The sequence below is a fragment of the Helianthus annuus genome, chromosome 10, assembly GCF_002127325.2.
Source record: "Helianthus annuus cultivar XRQ/B chromosome 10, HanXRQr2.0-SUNRISE, whole genome shotgun sequence".
NCBI lineage: Eukaryota > Viridiplantae > Streptophyta > Magnoliopsida > Asterales > Asteraceae > Helianthus > Helianthus annuus.
The window spans coordinates 13,497,401-13,509,727 of record NC_035442.2 but is presented as its reverse complement, the minus strand read 5'-3'; the positions used below and the strand labels follow the sequence as shown (position 1 = coordinate 13,509,727).

General features: G+C 39.3%; 1 long non-coding RNA gene across 1 annotated transcript; it reads right to left on the bottom strand.

Moving 5' to 3' along the window:
- Nucleotides 1-9,627: 9,627 nt before the first annotated feature.
- Nucleotides 9,628-12,327, bottom strand: LOC118483369. The gene is made up of 5 exons (XR_004870568.1): nucleotides 11,634-12,327; nucleotides 10,423-11,250; nucleotides 10,250-10,310; nucleotides 10,100-10,185; nucleotides 9,628-9,827 (listed from the first exon to the last, which is right to left on the bottom strand). It is a non-coding gene; the product is annotated as an uncharacterized LOC118483369 (long non-coding RNA).

Genomic DNA, 12,327 nt, shown 5'->3' with positions numbered 1-12,327 from the left:
CGTCTCAGTAATCACGGCTTCCCCAGTTTTTCCATTGAGGTACCAATACCCTATTTTATCAAACTTATTGCGATCGAACTTTCTCATAGGGATTTCACGAAGGCAACTCGATGGTGGGTAAACCACTTTCCATTCCTCTTTTCCAGTGAACTTATTCAGATATTTAACCCCTTGACCGACAGCTGGCTTGAACAGCTTCCACTTGCTCTCACGACTTTCAGCAACCAAATGAGGAATCAAACCTCTGATACTAGCCACGCTTGTATGGTTGTTGAGGTCAAGTTGAGCGATGTGATGAAGATCACGTGCGGGAAGAGTCTGAAGATCCTTAGCCCTAGGCCTGAAGTATTGAACTCCATCAGTCCTCTTAATCATCACCAAGCCATGCTGCTCGTCGAAATCCCAACTACGAATTTGACCCGAGTACTCGCCTTTAGTCGATAGGTATCTCTTCCTTTGCGTGTCATCTGGAAGAACCCTAAACCATCGGCGAGCTGCTGCACTAACTTCTTCGGGAACTCGTAGTGGGTTGAAGATTTCTTCAGGCATTTCAACGCCAAACACATAGCTTCTGAGAATATCGCTGTTTACCGGCAAGGACTCATACTGAATAGACTTCCCTTTCGCAGTTTCAATAAAGCTGAACTTGCCAGCCAAGTCATCATCTGTACGCCAATCCTCAAATGTTCCCTCAGCCACTTCTCCAGGCTCTAAAATTACTTCAGCAACAGCCTCTACAGGGCCCTTATCACCACCTGTAACTGCACCTGAGGACTCCCCCTCAACATGAGCCGGAGTCGCAGCTTCAGGAGCACGTGTACTCCTTGACTGCTCCCCCTGCTTTGATGCGTTGGGATCCTTGTCCTTATCAAGGTCTTCTCTGATTTTCTTGAGTTCATCCATTTTGCACTGAGCCTGGACTTGAAAATCAGAAGATGAACTCTCCCCCTGAGCAGCAAGGAGTGATACGAGACCTGTCACGACCCCGATAAGCCGATCCGTAGTACTAACCAAGGTCTGTTGACGAGCAGACATCGAAGCCTCTTGAGCTATAAACTTCCGTGTTTGACAAGACGGTTTCCAAGAAGTTGTGCGCCACCAGAGGTTGACTTTCTGTTCATCCGGCACCCTCCGAAATCTGCATCAGCATACGCCATCAAATCCAGACCACCTTCAGCTGGATACCACAATCCAAGCTTAGGCGTTCCTTTCGGATATCTGAAAATACGCTTGACAACTTTCAAGTGCGACTCCTTCGGAGTTGATTGGTACCTAGCACACAAACAAACAGAGAACATAATATCTGGTCGTGAAGCAGTAAGATACATCAATGAACCTATCATTGCGCGATATAGAGTCGGATCCACTTCAGGATCTTTCTCATCATCGGGTGAAAGCTTGAGATTTGTCGGTAGAGGCGTGTCATAAGGTAAGCTATCTTCCAATCCAAATCTCTTGAGAATCTCGTGGACATACTTTGTCTGATGCACATACGTCCTGGCTTTTTCTTGACTCACTTGAAGACCTAGAAAGAATGATAACTCGCCCATCGCGCTCATTTCAAACTTTGACTTCATCACCTTCTCAAACTCACGACACAACTCTTCATTTGAAGAACCAAAGATTATGTCATCAACGTAAATTTGCACGATCAGAAAATCTCCCCCTTTCTTCAAAATGAACAGTGTGGAGTCGATTGCACCACGCGAGAACCCATGCTCCAAAAGATGCTTTGACAGCGTCTCGTACCAAGCTCGAGGGGCCTGATGGAGACCATAGAGAGCCTTGTCTAACAAATAGACCTTGTTATCTAACCCTGGAGCTTCGAAACCCGGCGGTTGGGACACATACACAGTTTCATGCAATTTCCCGTAAAGGAACGCGCTTTTCACATCCAACTGATAGACCTTGATACGCATGTGTGCAGCAAAGGCTAGAAACAAACGAATAGCTTCCAGTCTTGCCACCGGTGCATACACTTCTGTATAATCAATCCCTTCTTCCTGATTGAAGCCTTGAACAACCAACCGTGCTTTGTTTCTGACCACGACACCCTTATCGTCTTTCTTGCACTTGAAAACCCATTTCGTGTTGATTGCATGCTGGCCTTTAGGAAGATCGACCAAATTCCACACCTTTAACTTGTCGAACTGAGCTAACTCTTCTTGCATCGCCTCACACCAAGAATTATCCTTCAGAGCCATTTGATAGTTCTTCGGCTCTATCTGAGAGATAAAACATTCGTGCAGGCTAAGATTGTAGATTTCTTCTTTCTTGATAGCAGAAAACAGACATTGCATTTCTGAAATACTTCTTCGCGTTTGCACTCCCGCAATTGGATTCCCAATAATATTATCAACAGGATGATGAATATTTGTTCTTGGAACTGGGATTGCCGGAGCTTGAAGATTGTTTCCCAAATTCGATTGAATCTCCCCCTCAGCATTTGCATTACTACTAGAAGCTTCACCATTACCAGAAGACGCAACAACATTTGGATATGCTGAAAAGTCAACATATAGATCACCACTTGTAGTTTGAGCAGCTGCATTGGGGATCTGCTCAGCAACAACATCATTTACGGTCGAAGAATCAGCGACTGGAACACTCGAAGACACATTTGTAGGAATACTTGCTCTCCAGCTCGCATCCACTTCATCTTGGTTCACAAGATGTGTGTATACAACCTCCGAATCTTCTTCTGAAACATCAGGAAGATCAAACGAATCAAATAATTTATCATAATCATAACCGCTTTTGGGACCGAATTCGGACGGTGGAGGATCGAAACTCAAAGGAGTTATGTCAAACACGATCTCCACTGTTCGCTTCTTGATGTTATAAACGCGTTTGTTTGGAGTTCCATTCGCATAACCCAAAAAGAACCCAATTTCACCAACTTCACCCATTTTCGGAGTATCTTTGGTGCGTTTGATAACACACTTAATCCCAAAAGGCTGAAAACCAGATAGGTTCGGTTTCCTGCCTTCAAGCAATTCATAACAAGTTTTATCTTCTCTTTTGACAGTAAGCACATGATTTAACACATAACATGCAGTGTTCACCGCCTCGGCCCAGAAGAAAATTGGCAATTTTGATTCAGAAAGCATAGTGCAGGCCGCCTCAATCAGGGTACGATTCTTCCGTTCTACAACTCCGTTCTGTTGAGGAACATATGGAGCGCTGAACTGATGAATTATTCCCATTTCCCGACATAACTCATCCATATACTGATTCTTAAACTCAGTGCCGTTGTCACTTCGGATTTTCTTAATAGGAAGTGAATAATTTTTCTCAAGTTGTTTGAATAAATCTCTTAAAATACCAGCGGTTTGATCCTTTGTTTTTAAGAAAAATACCCATGAATAACGTGACAAATCGTCAGTGACAACTAAGCAATAAGACATCCCACCAATGCTAGCAACATGGATCGGGCCGAAAAGGTCCATGTGAAGCAATTCAAGTGGTTTTTGGATTGAGTTAACTGTTTTCGGTTTATGAGGCTTTCGTTTGATTTTTCCTTTTTCACATGATTCACATTTGTTATGCATATTAAAACTACGTAAAGGAACCCCCAACACCAAGTTGTTTTTCACTAAGTGGTTCATCTTTCGCAGATGCACGTGGCCCATTCTCCTATGCCAGAGATACGATTGATCTTCAGTCGCCTTTGAAAGTAGACAAGTCACTGGAGCAGACGAGTTAACCAACGGGCGCATGTCCATGACATATGTGTTATTCACCCTTGGAGCCCTCATAACGATCCAATCTTCAGGAACAACAAATCCCGGACGCAATACGAAGCAAGCTTTATCAGTGAACAGCATCGTGTACTTGTTATCACAGATTTGAGAAACCGACATCAAGTTATGCTTCAGTTCTTCAACGTAGTTCACTTTATGCAGCGTGATTTTTCCATTGGACACAGAGCCTTCACCGGTGATATAACCACCCTTTTCACCGGCAAAATTCACATAACCACCACGAAATTGTTTAAAGTTGTTCAATAATTCTTTATTTCCTGTCATGTGTCTGGAACAACCACTATCGATATACCAAATATAGATAGCCCTCTTCAGCTGCTCCTACACTCCCCAACAAAAATTTAGTTAGAGTGTGGGACCCAAGCCATGATGGTCTTGGGTCGTCCTGATTCGTCAACATAAGAAAACTCTTTGAAATAACCATCATCGCCTCTGTGTCCACCATTTCCATTTCGGAAATTGTTGGAATGAGTCCCCGCAAATCGTGGATTATACGGAGTTGACGATCTGTTGGTATAACCAGAGTTTCCATACCCTCGGCTTCCATAGTTTTGGTAATTGTAATTTTGATTCCTGGGAGACTCAAAATTCCTACCAAATCTAGGAGTATCTTCTTGTCTTGAGAATGATCGTGGATGATTATCCGAATGCGGTCTTAGATTTGGAAATCGGGGGGGTGACCCATTTCGATCATTCACGAATCTGTTCTGTGCATGAAGTCTAGCATAGTTGTTGTTCGAACCTCCAGAACGTTTGTCATTCTCAACGCCTTGAAAGGTGACATGATTTTGTCGTCTGTGAGGGGTTTTCTCACGAGTATCATGTCTTTGAGGTACATTTTCTGATCTGTACCCACGGTTAATAACAGCGGGTTTCTCCTCTTGATCCTGATTTTGTTGTGATTTAACATTTGGTTTAATATCAGGTTTTACTTCTTGTTTAATCACTTTGTTTTTTTCAACCTTCTGATTTTTACCATTTTTCTTTTCCACATTAACTGATTCATTTTGTGGTTTTTCAACAAATGGTTTCTTTTGATCAGGATCAACAAGTGATTTACCCCTGTCATCTGGACAGTCTGCTGCTAAGTGTCCTTTCCCACGACACTTGTAGCATTTGCGAATTTTCGCAGCGTTCTTCGGACGTTCCTCATGATCGGTCGAAGATGAAGAGCCGTTGGTGGAATTTTTCAAAATTTGATTCACAAACTGAGAGTTGGAACCTGTTTCGATTTTTACTTCTTCTTTGACAAAATCCTCCCCTTTAACAAACTCAGTTTTAGGGATATTTTTCAAAGTCCTTTTAGTTTTCCCACGTGACTTAGGTTTTGACTTCTCATTTTGAACTTGATTGAAAATTTCTAAAATCTTGTTGCTTATCAAATTTTCAATGTTTTCAAGGTTCACCTCATTTTTCTTTTGAAATTCCACTCTTCTTCGACTGATCTGAGTCAGTGACTTCATCTGGTTCAGATTCTGACTCACTTTGTGGTTCAACTGTCAGAGGAGTCTTTGGCACAAAATTTGCCAATTCAGGGTCAATGCTTGGCATCGATGTATAATTATGGTTTACCGGAGGAGGCACCTTGTTATAACCAATGCCAAACATTCCTTCCTCAGATTCTTTGAGACGTTGGCTGTTAATACAGAAGTTCATCACTTCAGATGAATCCCTGAACTTTTCGATCTTTCGTTGCAAATCTAAAATCAGATTATATTTTTCCAAAATGATTTTGTTCTTTTCCAAAACACAATTTTGATTCATTTCAAGTTCAGATTTTAATTCCTGATTTCTAAGATTACCCACAGCCACAAGTCTCTCAAATTCAGAGATATCATTTTTCAGTGCTTTTATCTTAATTCGGTGTTCTTTATCCGAATTAGACAAAACAGCAATGAGTTCTCTGGATTTTTCTAAATCTGCAATTAAGTTTGTGTTATGAAGTGCATACCTATCAATCTTAGTCACAAACTCAACACATCTAGCACAACGCTTATCTACAGAAGATGATTTTACCTCAATGCCAGCCATGAATGCACAAGCCTCGTTTTCTACGGAGTTTTCTTCCAACCTTTTAGCTTCTGCATCCGCAAATTGCTGCATTTCAGCTGTGGAGATGTTGAATTCAAAGCGTTCTCCTTTTTCTCCATCTTCTGTCTTGCTAGGCTTCTCAACAGTCTCTTCGATCGAAGGACTTTCATTCTCAGTAACATTCCCTGAATCCAACTCTTCCCCAAGAACTTCAGCCACAACTTCAAGCTCCTCAATGCTTGTCTCTTCAACAACCTCTTCATACACTTCTTCGTTCACAATTTCAGCTATAAACGCTTGTGACACAATAGCTCCTGAGATGTCTTCCAAAGCACAACCCCAGTCATAAGGCCCAGTCACACTCTGTAAAGGTTGAGCCACCATAGCATTGTTTGTCGAAGGTGTGGTATTTTCAGACCCACTTGAACGAGCACTTGAGTTGGACGTAGCATTTGATGCATTGTATTGAGGTCTTGAGTTGTTTCCTCGGGAGTTGTTGTCAGATCTTTCCATCTTCGGCTTTCGACAATCACGTGCGAAATGCCCGTAGATCCCGCAGTTGTAACACTTTACCTTTGACATGTCAACCCCCATACGAGTCTTTGTCTGTCCCCCTATGAACTTCCTACCCGTCTTTAGCAGAAACTTCTTCGCTCTACGCACCAGCAGTGCCATATTGAGTTGTAGATCAAGTTCTTCCATCTCGTCTTGATCTATCTGATCAAAGTCTTCATCGAGACTTGACGGTTCAACGAGTTTCCCAAGACAGAAGTTCTCGTAAGCAGTCATGAAGGATGCCAACAGACTCATGTTTTCTTCAATCATCTTTAAACAGCTTGCATCAATCTTAGGAATGTTCACACTTGTTCCTTGAGACTTCTGAGCGCCACTAGAAGAGTACATCCCTTGATTTGAATTGGTTGTTCCGCTTGAACTGACATTGTTGCTAATGAAGGCGTGTTCACTTGCAGCACCTTCATTTTCCGAATACAAAGCAACACCGACTCCACCATTACTACCCTTATCCGTTGGTTTCGAAGCCTTATACAACTGAGGATCTTGGATCTTCTCGAATTCAGATGCTTGATCTTCCATATTCCAAGCGTAACCCCTCAGCTTCTGAACAGCTTCTTCCAATGTAAGCTCTTCGTAGAGAACACCCTCTCTGATCAAAGCGGTGTACATATTCCATTCTCTCGAAAGACAATTCAGAAACTTCTCAACCTTCTCGAATTCAGTGTAGATACCCTCTTTACTTCTATCAAGTTCGCTCAGCAGATGATAAAATCGATTCACTGTGTCATCAAACGATTCATTCTTCAAAGCCTTGAACACAACGAATTGAGTCTTCAAACGTTCGAGACGTCGTTTCTTGTACATTTCGTTTCCTTCATATCGCTGGATCATACTATCCCACAATTCCTTTGAGCTATTTCTCTTACGGAACGTATGAAGTATAGATTGTGTCATTGCCATCGTTATCATTGACATTGCTTTCTCTTCACAGTCATAAAACTTCTTCTGATCGTCAGTAAGCGCCAAGTACGTATCAATCGTCAACGTACGTACTGGAGTAGCTCCACATCCTTTAACGATGCACAACCAGATTTTGATGTCTTTTGCTCGAACATATCTTTCGAAACGCTCCTTCCACTCAGGAAAATCAAGTTCGTTGATCAACAAAGGAGGTTTGTCGTTACTTCCTACCTCAGCATTGTGCTTGAGGCTTTGCACCATTGTAGTGAGATTGTTGTTTGCCATTTTAGACAACAACAGTGAACTTCCAAGTAGTGAAGTGAGCTATAGTCAGAGTGTGTACCCAAGATCACAGAAACCTGAAATTAATCACACACAACAGAGCTCGGACACAACACTGTTAGAAATTTAAAACTCAGACACCCTTTCTGATTGAAAAAAATTCGGACACACTGCACTAATACCTCAGACTAGAGTGAGAGTATTAAACTCAGACTCTAACTACAGGATAAAAGTAAACTCAGACTCAAGACAATCTAATAAACTCGGACTCAAGGGACTTCTAATAAACTCGGACTTAAATAATAATATCTAAACTCGGACATAACAATAAATTAAAACACTCGGACCTTTATATATTAAATAACTCGGACACCAAGAAAAAAATACTAAACTCGGACCATCTAGACACTCTATACCTCGGACTCAACCTAAAAGAAAAACAACAAAAGAAACTCGGACAGAACAAAAAAATTTAAACTCGGACTCAAGATTGTTTAAGAAATTCGGACCGACTCTTGACTTATATATAATATAATACTAAAAGTCGGACTAATATATATCAATTTTCTCGGACTCACTAAATATATACAAACTCGGACACAGGGGAACTTCGGCTATATATATATATTAAACTCGGGTATAATGTAATTCTAAACAAACTCAGACTTGAGATAACACTCAGACTCAAGTTTAAACTCGGACTCAAAACTTAATTTAAACTCGGTTATAACCAAAATTCTAAAACTCAGACTCAAAGATTTACTATATCAAACAAATTCGGACACCTAGTAAAAACAAAATAAACTCAGACACTTAGAAAATAAACTCAGACAAGATAAAAACTCAGACACAATTTACCTAAAATAGACAGATTCGGACAAACCTAAACACAAACTCAGACTCTACTACCCCTAAATGGAAAACTCAGACTAGGAAAAAAACTCAGACTGATTTGAAACTCAGACAAGTTTCAAAACTCAGAAAGAAACCAATCTTCGGAGTATCTCCCCAATGTGACTACACACTGGTTCAACAATACCCCGGAGACACAAACACAAAGTGTAACCTCAGACCAAGCTTCCAAAGATCAAAACTCAGAATCTTTATCTCCTTCAAAGCTCTGTATGAACAAGAACAAAAACCCTGTAAAACCCAGATGAAGAAAACACTAAAAACTCACTAAACTACTCAAAATCCATCATCCAAACACTAGAAATGAATGAAGAATCATGAATAACACACAAAAACTCACTAAAATCTCACTAAACCCAATCAAAATATGAACTTAACTCACCAAAACCTTCAAACTAAGAACACCTACAGTAGTATGAGCACACTGCTCTGATACCACTTGTAAGGCCTCCTAATCCAAGATCTCACTCAGCTAAAGCAACCAAAAGGTGTGCGGAATCCACCTGATGATCAACCACTGTAGATGAACACAAGAATGCAAGGATTTGAGAGAGAAATCAAGAATACACAGAGTATATGAAGATGAATGACGTCACTCACACAAAGCGCCGCCAGACAAAGAGCACAATGATTAGGGCACATAAATTCACACAGAAATCGTTACCTTGTCTATTCCATATTAAAGTATATATACAAGGTGAAACCCGGACTTTCCACACTAAATAGAAAGCTCGGACTAAACAAAAAGCACAAAGCAAGCACAGAGTTTTTGCTACAAAACTCAGACAAAACTATTCTATACAAACTCAGACAAGGCTAGTCTAAATAAACTCTGTCTAAAATTAAACTCTTTCCAAATAAACTCTTTCTAGCCAATAAACTCTTTCTAGACAATAAACTCTTTCTAAACTTTGGACATTGTTCAATAAAGACCCTAAATGTTGGAAGCCTTGCACTTATCACCCAAAAGTGCATTAACAACGACACCTTATCAAAAGTAAACACCCTATCAGTTTACTTCTCAGCAATGCTCTAACAAACTGCAACCTCACTCCACCTGGGCCACATTGTTCATCAACTCGTCGTTACTAAACGGTCTCGCTAATAAATAATTGTGAAGACTGAATAAACAATCAAGGTAAAATGACTGGATAATGGCATTACCAGATTTATAGTAGTCTGAATTTGGTTTTTGAGCATCAAATAAATTTATTATTTAATTCGCTTATATAACTGTTGTGGTTCAGCTAAAGAAAAGTTAACATCACCGTTCTATCCCAAGAGTGTCGGAATCTTAATTTACCACCTCAATTAGCACATTATATGGCATGCCATGTAACCAATACTTCCTTCAAGTGTCATCTGCATAATATTGCATAGTATCAGTATACTCCTGGTTGATATTTAGGTAATTTTATCATAAATTAATGAACTAAAAAAAATAATACAATCAAGAGGTGGCAATTTTGTCTCTAATGGGTTAGAAAAAATGGTAATTGATGCATTTGGAAAGAAAACGGGTCTAACAGTTTAAATGAATCAAAAGTTAACTCCGAAGTGTAGCTCATTAGGCCTTCTTAATCCTTGTTCTGGTTGTGCAAAAAGAATCATGAACAAAAGCTGCAACTTATTACCAGTTTTATAAATCCACTTGATGACATGTCATTTTTGGATCTCAAACGTGATATGTACGAAAGACGCGCCGAACCGCTGAGCTGCACTAAATAGTTTTGATAACATATTTAACAATCAGACACGCCAAAAATTTATAGAAAATAAAATACCTGGTCTATCCTTTACCACCCTAAATAGCCTATTGTGGCAGCAACTCGTTTGTTTTGGAACCTGCAAAATTATATAATAATGATTAAATATCTGCAAAGAAATTCATTGTTGAGGATAAGTGTGAAATTACTTAACCACCCCTACTTTAAAATAATGAGGAAAGCTTATTTACCTGTCCAAGTTGTCATCTTTGTTTAAAAAGGCGCAAGGTACTTCGTGGCTTTTAGGTCCAAAACGCCGAGGCGTGGGCTTCACATATGTAAGGCATTGCTCTATGTACAACCAAAAAATAAGATTTATATACAACCAAATGATGCATTTGTCTCATCTGGTTGTTTTTTACTTATCACAACATGTTTGACCATTTTTAACTCAGTTGTATCAAGGCCATGGGACGCTTTTCTGATCACCTCATGCCTCAAGTGCACCTTTTTAAACCAATGTTAACATATAGGAATTTAGTGAGATTATGTGTGCAACTATTTACACACACACAAACACATGCATACTGAATTTTTGAATAGTTGTAAAATTAAGTAACAATGAGCTAATAGGTGACAAATTTACTAACAAACAAAGTCAAACGGGTTGTGTTTTATCTCAAACATATTAAATGGGCCAATTAAAAAAAATAGCTAAAAACTTGATTCATTACCACCTGTTCCTTGAGACCCTACTATTGTTCCTTTAGAACCAAGCCTCTTCAAGCAATTCCACAAGCTAAATGGAGGACATGACTATTATAGTTCATCAGATGATAAAACTACCCTGTTAAGAAGCTTTATTGAGGTGCTTGGTTGCCATAATCCGCAGTGTTCTCATCAATGTCCCACCGACATGCATATTAAATCAAATCATAGATGTGGTGATTTTGAAAAGAAGCTCGGTATCCCAGTTTCATGTGGATAGAGTACCATCAGTTCCTGCCTCTTGCCACTCAGCTAGGTTATCACCCGTAAATTTTTTTTTGTTGTTTAGCCACTCGTTGATACTTTCGTATCTGCAAAAAAAGGAATTTTATGGCAAACTGAGACCTCCAAAATAAATTTGTTCAACTTGAGAACTACGAACAATTTGGGCAGCTATTTAATATGATTTTTAGCATTAGAACTTGAAAAAAAAGCCTCATTTACCGATCACTATGTAGCAAGACAATGAACCAAAGCTAAATTACATATAATGTTTTGCTGAGCCAATGGTTCCGAATTCAGTAGTTTAGGAGCCAAATATTATCTAATGTAGAATATATCACAGCATTATAAAGCAAAACATCCCAAACCCTAAATAATCAATGGATGCAATCCAAGGCAAAAATCAATTTCTTTGACTGTTTTAAATGAAGAAACCCAAAAAAAAATGATTTTTGTTTTGCGTGATGTTTACCTTCAGATCTGGAAATTTTGAGCCCTAATCATTACCACGATCATCAAGATCGTCTAGATTATAGATACACACACCTGGAAATTGGAATGCATCCATCATTTAGGTCAAACATTAAAATATTAAGAGCATACTAAAGAAATCAAATCAATCATAGCAGCTCAAAGGAATACGTACCGAAAAAATACACACATGCTTTGGTCGGATGTTAATCAGAATATATTAGCACGGTGACAGTCGTCGTTGATGATTTTAGTGTAAAAACCATAAAATCAATTCCTTAATATGATAAAGTATCAACGATTTAACTGATGTATAAAATACCCTAATAAATCAAAATGCAAAGAAAACCTCAAATCTTAAAACCCTAAAATCTACGAAAAGAAAACCTCAAATCTGAAAACCATAAAATCCACGGAAATTGACCTTCCTATTAGACGGTTGAGAAGACGAAGAATGACGGAGCAAATTAATTGCAATCTGAATCATAAGTTTGTGTAACATACCTATGATGAACCCCCTTCGAATTGAAAGAAGATTCTGAATTAGGAAGATTGTTCATACCTGATGTTGAATCGTTGGAATGGCGAATTGAAAGAAGATTCTGAATTAGGAAGATTGTTCATACCTGATGTTGAATCGTTGGAATGGCTTGAACCAGAATGGAGGATGGAGATGAGAGAAAATACAGATGAGA